The sequence below is a fragment of the Hyla sarda genome, chromosome 4, assembly GCF_029499605.1.
Source record: "Hyla sarda isolate aHylSar1 chromosome 4, aHylSar1.hap1, whole genome shotgun sequence".
Taxonomy (NCBI): Eukaryota; Metazoa; Chordata; class Amphibia; order Anura; family Hylidae; genus Hyla; species Hyla sarda.
Window position 1 is genome coordinate 306,260,649 of NC_079192.1, and position 13,225 is coordinate 306,273,873.

The following is a 13,225-nucleotide window of genomic DNA, read 5'->3' on the forward strand; positions in this document are numbered from 1 at the left end:
AGGAGGGGTGGCACCCCTGCCACCTCACTCCTATCCCTTCAGGGGGATCGTGGGTGTCTTAGACAACCGCAATCCCCCTTATATTCCAGGTCACCGGGTCACCATAGACCCGTAATGACCCGGAATCGCACAAATCGCAAGTGTGAATTCACTTGCGATTTGCGCTGATCACCAACATGGGGGGGGTCTGATGACCCCCCTGGGCATTTGCGCAGAGTGCCTGCTGATCAATATCAGCAGGCACCCCGGTTCGGTCCCCGCCGCGCGTACAGGTACCCCCTTGGTCCTTAAGTACCAGGGAGCAAAGGTGTACCTGTATGCCCTTGGTCCTTAATTTAACAGGTTAAAAAAAAATGGGAAATAGGGGGTGTGTGGTGGGTGTGTTAAATGCAGTATGTGTGAATTTTCCAAACAATGTATCTCCAGCTGTTGCAAAACTACAAGCATGCCCAGACAGCTGTCGGCTCCCCAGGCATGCTGGGAGTTGTAGTTTTGTAACAGCTGGAGGCACCCTGTTTGAAAAACACAGATATAGTTATTTGTGTGAGTGTGTATGTACTATATGTTACCTTCTCATGATACACATTCTTCCACAGCACAGCAGTCAGGCTCCTCCCACCCATGTGACCGATCACATGGTAATGACATCATCAAAGGTCCTCTGCCTCCCATACACAGCCCGATATCGAACATTTAATCGCTCCACTGCGCTGCTGCCTGTAAGATCCTCCGCTCACACAGGGAGGAGAGGACACTCTAGGTATTTATTATTGTGTGATTACTTACCTTGTTATATGTACTGTGCACTTTGGATTTCCAGCCTCACTATACATTATATATTGCAGGACAGGATTTGGTGAAAGGGGGTTCATGGCCCCTTTCCCATGTTGTGCTTTGCTCATTTCTTGAGTTTTTTAATTGCTTTTAGCTGCCCTTGTGTTGTCTTACACAAATGATAAATGTATGTTTCTTCACAATAAAGATACTATGGGGGAGATTTATCAAAACGTGTTCAGAGGAAATGTTACTGAGTTGCCCATAGCAACCAATCAGATCGCTTCTTTCATTTTGCAGAGGCCTTGTTCGGAATTAAAGAAGGAGGCTGATTGGTTGCTATGGGCAACTCAGCAAATTTTCCTCTGGACAGGTTTTGATAAATCTCCCCCTATTTGTTTACTGATCTGTTTTTGGGTGTGCACTTTATACAGTCATTTCTTTTTCTTCTGTGGTATATTGTCTCTTTTGCTGTTAGTGACACCCCTGCATACATGATTTGATAGGTTGAGCCCCCCTGCTCTTGCATACTATTTTTAGACTAAACTGTATATCAATGTACTCATCTTCTGTTTCATTGCAGATTGGACTGAGTTTTAAATATGACAGGAAAGCCTAGACCAGTGGTCTTCAAACTGTGGCCCTCCAGATGTTGCAAAACTACAACTCCCAGCATGCCCGGACAGCCGTTGGCTGTCCGGGCATGCTGGGAGTTGTAGTTTTGCAACATCTGGAGGGCCACAGTTTGAAGACCACTGGCCTAGACAGTCCATTTCTCTATGGCTCCTCTTGTGGCTTTTTGCTTTATAATGGACACATCAAATGGAGGAGTAAAAATTCCACGGGTTTTCGGCGCAAACCCGTGGAATTTTTACTCCTCCATTTGATGTCTCCACGTTCAGCTGAAGACTCCTGACTGCCGAAACCCGGGTGGCTGCACCGACATTCCAACGTTGTTACTGGGGGTTGTGTATGGCACATAACTACGAAAGGTGAGCAAGACTGCCCCTATCGCTTGTTTGTATGGATGGGCTTGATCCCACTATCCAGACTACTATCCCATGAGAAGCTCTGCTTTGTTATTTTCAGACACGTTTACTCAGCTTTCTAATGGAGTGACTGGATACATTCTAGAACGAGTGATGTTACATGTGTCATCTCATGTAGTAAACATCTCAGATCATTGCTTACCCTCATATTGCCCCTGTGGTGAAGCAGTAGTTTAAAGTGGTTATTCAGGAATAGAAAAACAAAACCAGTTTATTTCAAAAAACGCTCCCTGTCTGTCTCCAGGTTGGCTGTGGTTCTGTAGCTCAGTTCCATTGAAGTGAATGGAGCCAGGTTGTAATACCACACCCAATCTGGAGACAGGGAGTGGTTTTTGAAAGAAATTATCTCTGTTTTTCTATTCCCGGATAACACCTTTTAAAACCATCTTGACACACTGGCAATTACTTTGACTTTCAGTCCCTGCAGCATAGGGATCGACCGATATCGTTTTTTTTAGGGCCGATACCGATAATCGGTGGAGGTTAGGGCCGATAGCCGATAACTTATACTGATATTCCGGTATAAGTTATCAGCTATTTATGACCCAGCTGCAGATCATTGATTTAAAGTGGGCGCTTTAAATCAATGAACTGCAGTGGCTTTTGCGGTGCCATAGACCGCCGCCGCCACCCCCTTCTCTCCCCCTGCCTGTCCGGGTGTCCTGAGTCCTATCACCGCCACCGCATAACCCCCACCCCCCCACCGCTCCACGCCCCCTACCGCACCGCGCCACGTCGCACCCCCCACCGCCCCGCCCCGGCCCCATTGCCTTCCCCATCCCCGTTTTATATTTTCCTGTTCCTGGGGTCCACTCTACATCTGGCTCCGGTGGCGTTCTTCTGAGCCGTCACTGTGCGCACTGACGGTGACGTCACTCGTCATTGCGCACAGCGTAACGAAGGAGGCAGCAGGAGCCAGAAGTAGCGTGGACCCCGGACCCCGGGAACAGGCAATTATAAAACCGGGGATGGGGGAGGCAATGGGGTCGGGGCGGTGCGGTGGGGGGTGCGACGCGGCGGGTCAAGGTGGGGGCGGTGCGGGGGGTGGGGCATTATCGGCTTATCGGCAAGGCAATTGCCGATACCGTTATTGCACAAAATCGTGATTATCGGATGATAATATCGGCCAAACCGATAATCGGTCGATCCCTACTGCAGCATTGATGTATGTGAGAGTCTACTACACAAATGTAGATAATAACATTGGAGTAAATGGCAAGAATCAAGAAGCAACTTCTCAGCAGTTCATATATGATTAAAAACAACAAAAGAACAATAAGAAAAACGTTCAGTACAAACCAGCAGTTTAGCAGTACAAACCAGAAGCACAGAGTGTGAAACAGATGCTCTTCTCTCTCACAAGATCACAAATCACATTGAGAGGCAATTTAGCTTTAAGTGCAGTACTCATTTGAAAACATAAAATTTACCGCTTCACAAAAGCTTCATCTATAAAGTCTCCATCTTACTTCAAGATAAAATCCCAAGAAAGACCCCATGCCTGCACTCCCCATTATATTAGAACAGCTAATGGAAATGACCTACTCAGACAGTTAGGCATTTTCCCAGTCAGCATCCATCTATTCACACTATGGGGGGGATTTATCGTTCCTTGCACCAGCACAGAATGGCAACATTTCACAATTGTTTGCACAAACCCTGCCTTTACACAAAAAATGTTGCACAAACGCCTGCTATAAACAACATATTATGTACATAAATGGAGCTTGCACACAAAATGTATACATTTTGCCAGTATATTAGTCTCGCTTGCCGTTGCTTATAGCTCCAGTAGTAATGATACCTTTGCAAACAGAGAACAATATCAAATAAGCACACAATCGATTTCTATGCTGGTGTTAATCTAAAATTTGCTCAGATTATTTGCAGCTGGTAATTCACACACTTTATTGTGCTCATACAAAGAGGACACCCACAGACTGAAGATGCCTGGCTCAGTGTTGGGGTCCTTTTACATGGGCCGCTGCTTGCTGTTAACAAATGTTGATCTCCTAGATTACAATGCTCAACCATTGCTCTGGGAGAGCCAAATGAATGATCCTCTTGTTCGTGTAGCCCTTTGGTTTCCTCATTTGTCATTCGTTGGCCACACACACACACGACCAGCCAAAAAACGAGCCTATCACTTAGGGCTGAATCAGAGAATATATACATAGCCTTTACTAGAGAGTGCAAAAAATGAAATTTTACTATACAGTATAATTTGTGTACAAAAAAGAAAGAAAGGTTACAGCAGCACTCTTGGTCAAAAAATGGAGGCTCTTGTGCACTTTTTGATCAAAATGTGTCCCTCATCTACCAGGCGGAGGTGGCCTCATTTCTGATGGGACCCTAACATGCTAAATCTATTTACCTTTTGCTGGGCATATGGCCTCTGACTGGGTGACATGCAGGATCCACTATCAAATGAAAATTAAAAACCTCCTTTGAGGTGGCCCCATTTTGGATGAGACCCTGACAAGCTTAATTCACTCACCTTCTGATGGGCATAAGGCCTCTGACTGGGTGGCATGCAGGATTCACTACCAGTTTAAAACCTCCTGTGAACAGGGAGGGGGGCACAGCTAGAGAGGATGCCACTCCCCCTTGCTTGTAAAGCAAAACACTACCTAATACATGGGTGCACGCTGCTGTGGAAAATATAGAGTGTACAAAAAAGAAAGAAAGGTTGCAGCAGCACTCTTGGTCAAAAAATGGAGGCTCTTAGCGCCCTTTTTGATCACAACGTGTCCCCCCCCATCCACCACGCAGAGGTGGCCTCATTTTGGATGGGACCCTAACATGCTAAATCATGATTTGTATGATTATGATTTGTTTTTGTCCTGGTCATGTAACAATTCAAACACAGTTGATATCCAAAGCAAAACTGAAAATAGGTCAGTTTCCAATTCCAACACTTGCTTAGCTGAGTTCCCAGAGATGTTCTCAAGTCTTAAAGGAAATCTATCACCAGTGTCACCTGCACTAAACTGTCGGTATCCACAGATAGTGCAGGTGACACTGATGACAACGGTACTCACCTTGTCCCGTTTCGTGGTGGGGATCTTCGGTAATTGCCTCTGTTAGCTCCAGTCCCGGCAGCCGGCTTGGGGCATGGCCGGAGCTTACTGACGTCACTGCTGCTGTTCTCTCACAGCGGGACCCAGCAGGCGGCAGCAGTGGTGGCGTCACTATGCTCTGCCCTTGCCCCAAGCTGCCGCTGCTCTCTGTAGATTCTCGCCGCAGCGGTGATGTCAGTAAGCTCCGCCCATGCCCCAAGCTGGCTGCTGGGCCTGGAGATAATGGAGGAAATTACTGAAGATCCCCCGCCACAGAAGAGGACAAGGTGAGTACCATTGTCATCAGTGTCACCTGCACTGACACTTCTGTGGGTACTGACAGGTTAGTGCAGGTGACACTGGTGACAGATTTCCTTTAAGTCTCAGGGTATAGGCAGCAGAGACCTTCTATCCCAAATTCAACCTTCTATCCCAAATTCTCAACTTAAAATAAACTGAAAAAACTGAACGACCAGGACTTTGATCTTTATTAACCCATTGCTACAATTTTTAAACTCTTACTGTTCTTTATAAAGACTGCCCTGTTAGGGTTGAATGTATATACTAATAATTGAATAAAGTGAATTAAGTTGAGTGCTGCAGTGGTATAAAAGGTCTATAAACCTATTTTTTTCTAAACAGTAAAAATAATACAGATATCACTGTACAGTAAGATGGTGGCTGAGGGCAAAATGCCTTTATTCTTGAGGAAGGGAATGATCATGATCTTGTATAAGTGGAAGTGAGATGAGATTTTAAAAGAATGGTGTCCTATCTCTCTCCTGATCATGAAGTACAAGGTGCTAGGCAACCGGCTGAAGTTTCTCATCAGACAAATCATCCACCAGATCAGACCTGTGGACAGCCGCTCCCTCACTAGGGATGTCATGCATATCAGTGGTCCTGTACAGTTTAGAACAAGAAAAGCCATTTGATTGTATTTCACATGTGTTTATAGGCAGGTTGCTGTGGAGGTTCGGCTGGGGGAATGTTCTGCTCTTATGTCGACCTGAGGTACCTTGACATTTTCAGCATGTTGTTGGTAACCGGCTGGAAAAGTGACTGACTCCTTTCCAGTCTTTTCTGAAAAAATAAAGAAATAAGAAAATGACCGTACTGGGACTAGACCATCAAGTTGCCTAGTGTTCGCTATACATGGATGATGTGAACTTCTGTGCTGACAAGCATTCTGTGATGGCCCTTGTCCAGACTTGTAAAGAATTTGGCCAGGCTTCGTGAGCAAAAGTCAACTGCGGGAAGATGGAGGCCAGACCCTTCAGGGAGTGACCTGATTTTTTCTTCTTCATCCAAGTGAACGTTATCAAGATCTTGGGAGTCTGGGAGCAGCTCTAAAGCCTTGGCAGGATTGTTTGGTCAAAGTATACTCTATGATCAGATTGTGCAGCCTACCACAACTGACCATGAAGGAAAACACTCTTGTGCTGTGTAATGAGATTTTGCACATGCTTCAATATGTGAGGCAAGTGAAATGAACAGTCACGTACACAGAGCCATGCAAGGGTGATGCAAAGGTGGGAAAGGAGTTTTGGATATCCCCACTCTGCTGTGGGCTTTCTTTGCATATGACTCTGTTTACAGGACCCTGTTGACATCAAAAGGAGGCTTGACAGGTTGGTCTATGTCTTGCTTCTTTCTCCTGCTTCTATGGAGGAGTCTGGGAAGGGAAAAAGTGGGACAACTCCTACCCTTACAACTCGGATCCCCTGGTTCTACTAAGAAGCTCTGAAATTCGGGAGAAAAAGCAGCTGGAGGGACTTCAGGCCGACTTGTGCACACCAAAGACTGTCCATGAGCTTATGCAGTCAAATGATTCATTGGAGTCTATCCCAGAGCTCTCTGCAGCTACAGCTGAGATAGTGTGGAACTCTGTGGCTTCTTGCAGACTATCCAATGGGTACAAAGACCTGGCAGGGATGCCCCTGATGCCCCTGCCCCTGAGAACTGTCATGGATGCCCAGGGACTTTGCAACAACAGGTACTGTCCGAGGAGCCCACTTGGTGTGGAAACAACTTTGTACCTCTTTTGGCAGTGCTCATTTTCCTAGAATGTGAACTCAGAAACTATGATCACAGGAGTAGTCTATTGCATCACTCAGTTCTTTACAAACTATTTCTTTTGCATCCCACGGTTGGGGCTATCCAGGAGGCCTGGTGCCTTATGAACTGTTATAAGGATGCTATGTGGTTTGCCCAGAAATGTCTGATAATAAATTCAGAGAGGAAGTCATTCAGGCCTGCTGCAGGCTCAGAGACTCCGAGACTATTACATCAGGGATGGTCCGGACATCAAAGAAGAAGAGGATAAACACACCTCTCTTTTCCTCTCTTCCGTCATGTGTTTTGTCCCTCAATGAAGCTTCAGGCCTGTGATCTCCCCTCCTTCCCCCTTTTTTCCAAATCCCCATCCCCTATTACTGTCTGCAATACTTTATTGTTTGATTCTCGTTACTAATTTTTGCAGAAATGTTAGTGTAGTGTATGGTATGGATTAAAGTGTACCTGTCACCAAACTAAACTTTTAATATATTGTTCCTTATGTAATTTTAAGACACTTTGCTATTTACTTGCTGTTAAAATTCTCAACCTTTATATGTTTTTAATGTGATTGAAAAAACAGCCATTAGGTGGCTCTGTTCTGTTCCCAAACAGTTAATTTGGTCTCCACCCAGATTTGCAGAAGTCCAAACTTAGAAAGTGTGTGCGGGGCATGGCAGGGCACAGCTTTCATAGGCTTCAGTGAGGTCGCCCCTGCTGGGGAACGCCCACCTTCTTCTGCCGGGAGCTCACACAATGTGAGCAAGAGGAAAGTTATGATACACAGCTTTTTTAAAGCTCAGATTTTTTTTTAGGGCAGGAGGGGTGTTAGGAGTAGTTAGAGAATATAATTAGAGTTAGTTTAGAAAATATGGTTTGATGACAGGTACTCTTTAAAGGAGAACTCTGGAATAGGAAAATTATCGTCCATACTGCCGGCAGTAAAAAAATAAGCAGGCACATACCTTCCTTCACTCCCCTGGTGCCTCCGGTAACCGGCTCCGACCTCCACCGCGATTTCCTGGTTGCCGGTGGTTGGCGAGTCATACTGCACTTAGCCAATCACCCTCCGCAGCGAAGTCCCGACTCGGCCGGCAATAGGCTGAGCGGCAGTGTGAGAACGCTTCAAGACACACAATACTTCACTACATCGGCACCTGCTGCCGGGGCCGAAAACGTCACACTGCCGCTCAGCCTATCGCCGGCCGAGTCGGGACTTCGCTGCGGCCGGTGATTGGCTGAGTGCAGTATGACTCGCCGGCTCCCGGCAACCAGGAAGAGGATCGCGGCGGAGGCCGGAGCCGGTTACCGGAGGCACGGGGGGAGTGAAGGAAGGTATGTACCTGTTTATTTTTTTATTGCCGGCAGTATGGACGATAATTTTCCTATTCCGGAGTTCTCCTTTAAGGAAAATTATGCTTGATAGGTACAACTTAGAATAATTTATGTGCTTACAGTTATGCTCCATGTTAGGTGATATAGTGCACGCTACACTGCATTCCTACTGTATCAAATGATCCCCAGCATGTAGTGAAGGGGGGGTTGTGCTCATTTATATTTCAATAGACTAAACATAGTCTACTAGTGACTACGTTTGGTCCCTTTCTGAGTTTATACTGTAATTTTGCAGGACTCTAAACTGTACGCAACTATGTTTTTGAGTAAAGCAAAATTATAGTATACACGTGGAAATGATCCAAACATAGTCACTAGTAGAATAGTAGAATACTTTTGCTGTACTGAAATAAATGGGCACAGTTCCAGTATGTATCGGACTACTGTTCTTTTGGCATGCCCATGTATAATAGCAAAAAGGCAGCCTGAAAAATTACAATATACACTCGTAAATTTATCAAATGTAGTCACTAGTAGAAAACTTTCATGGTATTGAAATGCGTTGGCACAGCTTGGGTATATGGTTGATATGACAGCACACTTTTCTTGTTCTGACTATCTTGCAAGCAGGGACGCATGATCAATTGCTGAATTGTTCATGTGGCTCTTTGCTTGTATCAATTTTATTTATTTTTTTTCCAAATAAATGTTTACTGTATTTTCACTCAAGTAAACATTGCAGTTAACATGTAACATTACATAAGAGTGGTAATCCAAAGACAAAGGAAACATATCATATCATCAGGTGCTAAGGCAATCCAAAAAGTATCGGTATCAAAAATCCACTCGCTTAGAGGGGGGGGGGGGGGAATACTAGGAAGGAAGGCTGGGGGGGGGGAGGGGTCATAAGGACAGGACAGGGCAGGGAGATGTAAGGGGAGAGGGGAAGGGGCAGGGGAGAATGGAGAGAAAAGATATAGCCGAGGCAGGAAAAGAGGAAAGAAAGGGGGAAGAAAGGAAAGAGAGAAGGAGTAGAGACATAAGTATAGAGAGAAAGGAGAGAATGAACCAAAGCACCAGCACGAATGAGGTCTAAAGAGCAGCTTAACATCTCAGGGCGATCCCCGCTCCGAGCTCACCTGGCGCCAAGGCAAGGCAAGGCGTCCACTTTAAACCTCGAGGATGGAGAGACATTAGAGTGCAGCAACAGGAGGATGCGTGTGCATTGTTGTGAAGTCCGGTCAGTTGAGCAATGCTAACCATGGGGACCAGATTGCGGTGTATTTGTGGAGAGAGCGACGCGAGTCTGCGAGGAGCTCCTCCATCCTATGCAAATAGGCTACCTCCTGAAGCCAAGACGATAGGGTCGGTGGGACAGTGGACCTCCACAGACGGGGAATTACTGTTGGTGCCGCTAAAAGCAGGAAGCATAGGAGGGGTCTAGCACCCCTCAGCACCGAACCTGGTAGCACCGTTAGGAGAAGGATGAGCGGGTTAAGTGCCAAACGGACTGAGGTCATACGATGAATAGTGTCTAGCACTTGAGACCAGTAAGAGGAAAGGGAAGGACAATCAATCCAAATATGTGTGATAGTCCCCCCTGGGGCCCCACACCTCCAGCACACGTACAGCACTGAGGGGTAAAAGCGCGTGAGGAGGTCTGATACTCTGTACCACCTCGTAAGGAGCTTATAATTAGTTTGTTGCGCCCTGCAGAAAATAGAGGTCATGTGACACCACTTCACTGCAGACTCCCATTCCTCGTCTAATAGCGGGCGTCCTATCGCCGTTTCCCAGGTGCGTCTAAAGGGGAGTTGCGTCTCCCTAAGCAAGTCCAGATGGAGGCTATATAACACTCTAATTGGGTGCCATACAGGCTGCTTGTATACATTTTTGACCTTACATCCTCTATTACAAAGTTGAGAAGTATTTTTTAACAGGTGAAAGCAATTCGATCAACTCATGAACGAGTACTTTTGTTGGCTGGGCCTATTGCACAGGGTGGTTATTGGCCTATTCTGTCAATTATCGCCCCTTGTAAAAAGTCTATATCCATTGTTTTCCTGCTGTCTAGGAAACAAATGATACTATACAGATTATAAGTTTTATTTGTTTGTGTTATTTCTCTAATTTGTTCATGTTAAGTCATCTTGCTTTGTATATTTGTAAGCACTTTTTTTCGCATTTGTAAGCAATATTACAAAATTAAAATGCCACCATCAAAATAAAATGTGTAGTTATTAGTAATTCTTTATTTATAGATATAAAATTACCATCTGACCATGTACAGTGCAAATGACCTGACACATCCAACATCCTTTTGCTGCATTAATGATGTAAAGAAGACTTATGTAATAGAATCTGGTAATGTTATATTTTTATTTATTAATTTGTATGTCCTCTTTGTATAATCATCCGATCCTTGGGACGTCTCAGGCTTTCGTTCAAGTACAAACACCTAAAGGGAAACTGACAGCAGGGTCACCTGCACAAACCTCCATATACAAGTTGATAGTGCAGGTGACCCTGTTTCTAATGCTTCCTACTGGGTAAAAATAAGTGCAGCCATTTAGAAGATATTCATCTTTATTTGCCGCTTCTCGGCCTTTTGGCTAAGATCAAGTGTAGTATCTGTTCTTATCAGTTTTCATGCTGTTGGGGATGGGTGCTGCATGGAGGATGCAGGTGTACCAGGGCTTTCCGGGGCTGGTTCTGAGGAATCAGCTCGACGGCTGCCCTGATGTGACCTGTTCCCTCCGGGTCTCGCCATGAGGCTGAGAGGGTCTAGAGCCGAGGTACTTTTGTGCCTCGGGGAGTGGTGACCCCGAGGTGCCGAAACCCACTGGGAGGATGGGCTCACTGAGTTGAAGCACGGGCACCATAATCTCTTCACCTTGTGGCACTCACCTCTTGATTCCCGGCCTTCTGGCTAGGATCAGAGAAATTTTTATAGATCCGGCCGGATGTCCGGGCAGTATATCTGCACACATTCACTTATTTATTTCTTTTTGTCTCGCTGTGTCACTTTTTGTGTGTTGTGTGTTCACAGGATTGGTCAGGATGCGGTAGCCCTTCTGGGTGTCCCTCCTTGCGGTCTAGGGGAGGTGTGTGTGGCCATTAGGTTCCGCACCTCCCTGCAAACACCCCGGGTACTCCTGCTTTGGCAGGGTACCTACCGTTATCGGCTCTGCGGGCAGATACCTTGGCTAACGCCAAGGGGGATGCCGGGAGCATTTGTGGTCCCCTAGTAGCTTCGGCGAAAAGGGACATCGAACCTGGAACCTCGCAGGTACCTTTTGGTCCGGAGGCGAAGGGTAAGGTTTGGGGGGCCTCTCTTCTATCGGAGAAGGGCTTGCGATAGACCGCATCCTTTGTGCACGTTTTTTTAGTGTAACACGTTTGCACTTTTTCTTGCACTTTGGGTGAATCGAGAGCACGTTCCTCGGCTTTAGATAAAAAAAATTAAAAATTGGTGCATTTGTGATGACTACATAGGTTATGTAATGTCTAGAAAAAAACTTTGTAAGTCTTTGTATGAAACTGGAGACAATTTCTGTGAAACGAAAACACCTCGCCTTACCGATATCTTGTCCTTTAAAACCATGTTGTCAAGAATCCTCTCTATAAACATTGGAATAGGTAAACAAAGTCTAAATAGCTTTGTTCTTTACCCCACACTTACAATGTGTGAATTTGCCTGTATCTCAGGTTGTGGTCCTCAAAGTATTTTGTATTGACTGGCATGAATTCAAGGTAATAACAGATAACTCCCTAATTCAACAGGCAAAAGAAATCCAGGAGGTCATCAGAATGTTGGAGGTCATCAGAATGTTGAAGAAGTGGGGTTTAGGCAAAGTCAGATGGAACATATGCAGCTATTGAGAAAAAGAAAGGAAGATGCAAATAGACAACAAAATACAACAATAAGTAATACAAGACCAGCAGAGCTTTTGGTTAGCAACTGCAGACATTTAAAAAAAAATCTTTTATATTGCAATTGAAAGTCACATCATCATTGACGTCAATACAAACTTCATGCAGCTATGTTATGCTTGTTCCTTCTTTCCTTACTTAACAGCTAAACTGCAGCAGTAATAAAGTAGTGCAATACTGCGTGGCAGACAATTTGCACAAAATATTTTGGCCACGTGTCTCGGATGAGATTTGCTTTCACGCGGCATGTGTCACCGTGTAGCCCATACCTTGAATTTTTGGATGCAGGGTGCAAGTCATACACGACTTTGCCACCATTGACCTCAGTGGAAGTGGTATGTGACTGCAACTTGCTTGTGACTTCTCTGCGATTTGGCTATGCGATTTGGCTCTGCCATTGCAGATCCTATCAACCTCTGTCGGTGGATGGGGACTGTTGTTGTGAGCCATTTTCAGGTTTCTCCAGAGATGTTCGAATGAGTTCAAGTCAGGCCCCTGGATGGGCCCCTCAAGGACATTTACAGTGTTGTCCATAAGCAAGGCATGTGTTGGCTGTGTGCTTAGGGTCATTGTCTTGATGGAAGATGAACCTTTAGCCCAGGCTGTGGTCCAGAGCACTCTAGATCCAGTTTTCATTAAGAATTTCTCCTCCACAGCATGATACTGCCATCACCATGGTTCCCTGTAACCACTGGGCAGGTGATAAGCACTTCCTAGTTTACCTTTTGATACGATGCTTAGTATTGAGGCCAAAGTGAGAATCTTGGTATTTAACCATTTGAGAGTCCTCTAGGTGCTTATTTGCAAACTCCAGGTGAGATTTTATGTGGTATTACAGAGTATAGGGTTCTTTCTGGCCATTCTGCCATAAAACCCAGGTTGGTGCTGCAGTAATGGTGGCGCTTCTAAAAGTTTCTCCCATCGGCACACAGGATCTTTGGAGATCATCCAGGGGAGCACCCCTTTAAAGGGAATATACCAAAAAAACAGTTTTTGTTTTTTGCACAAAATGTAAAGCAT

General features: G+C 45.4%; 1 protein-coding gene and 1 pseudogene across 3 annotated transcripts in view; both read left to right on the forward strand.

Annotated features, from left to right (window-relative positions):
- Positions 1-624: 624 nt before the first annotated feature.
- Positions 625-13,225, forward strand: part of SH3TC2 (SH3 domain and tetratricopeptide repeats 2) — a 211,493-nt gene continuing 198,892 nt past the window's right edge. For all 3 annotated transcript variants that reach the window (XM_056574764.1, XM_056574766.1, XM_056574765.1), the window contains exon 1: positions 625-760. The gene's annotated coding sequence lies outside the window, so the exon portion shown is untranslated. The remainder of the gene's footprint in view (positions 761-13,225) is intronic.
- On the forward strand, positions 10,865-11,075 carry LOC130267871 (U2 spliceosomal RNA; annotated as a pseudogene).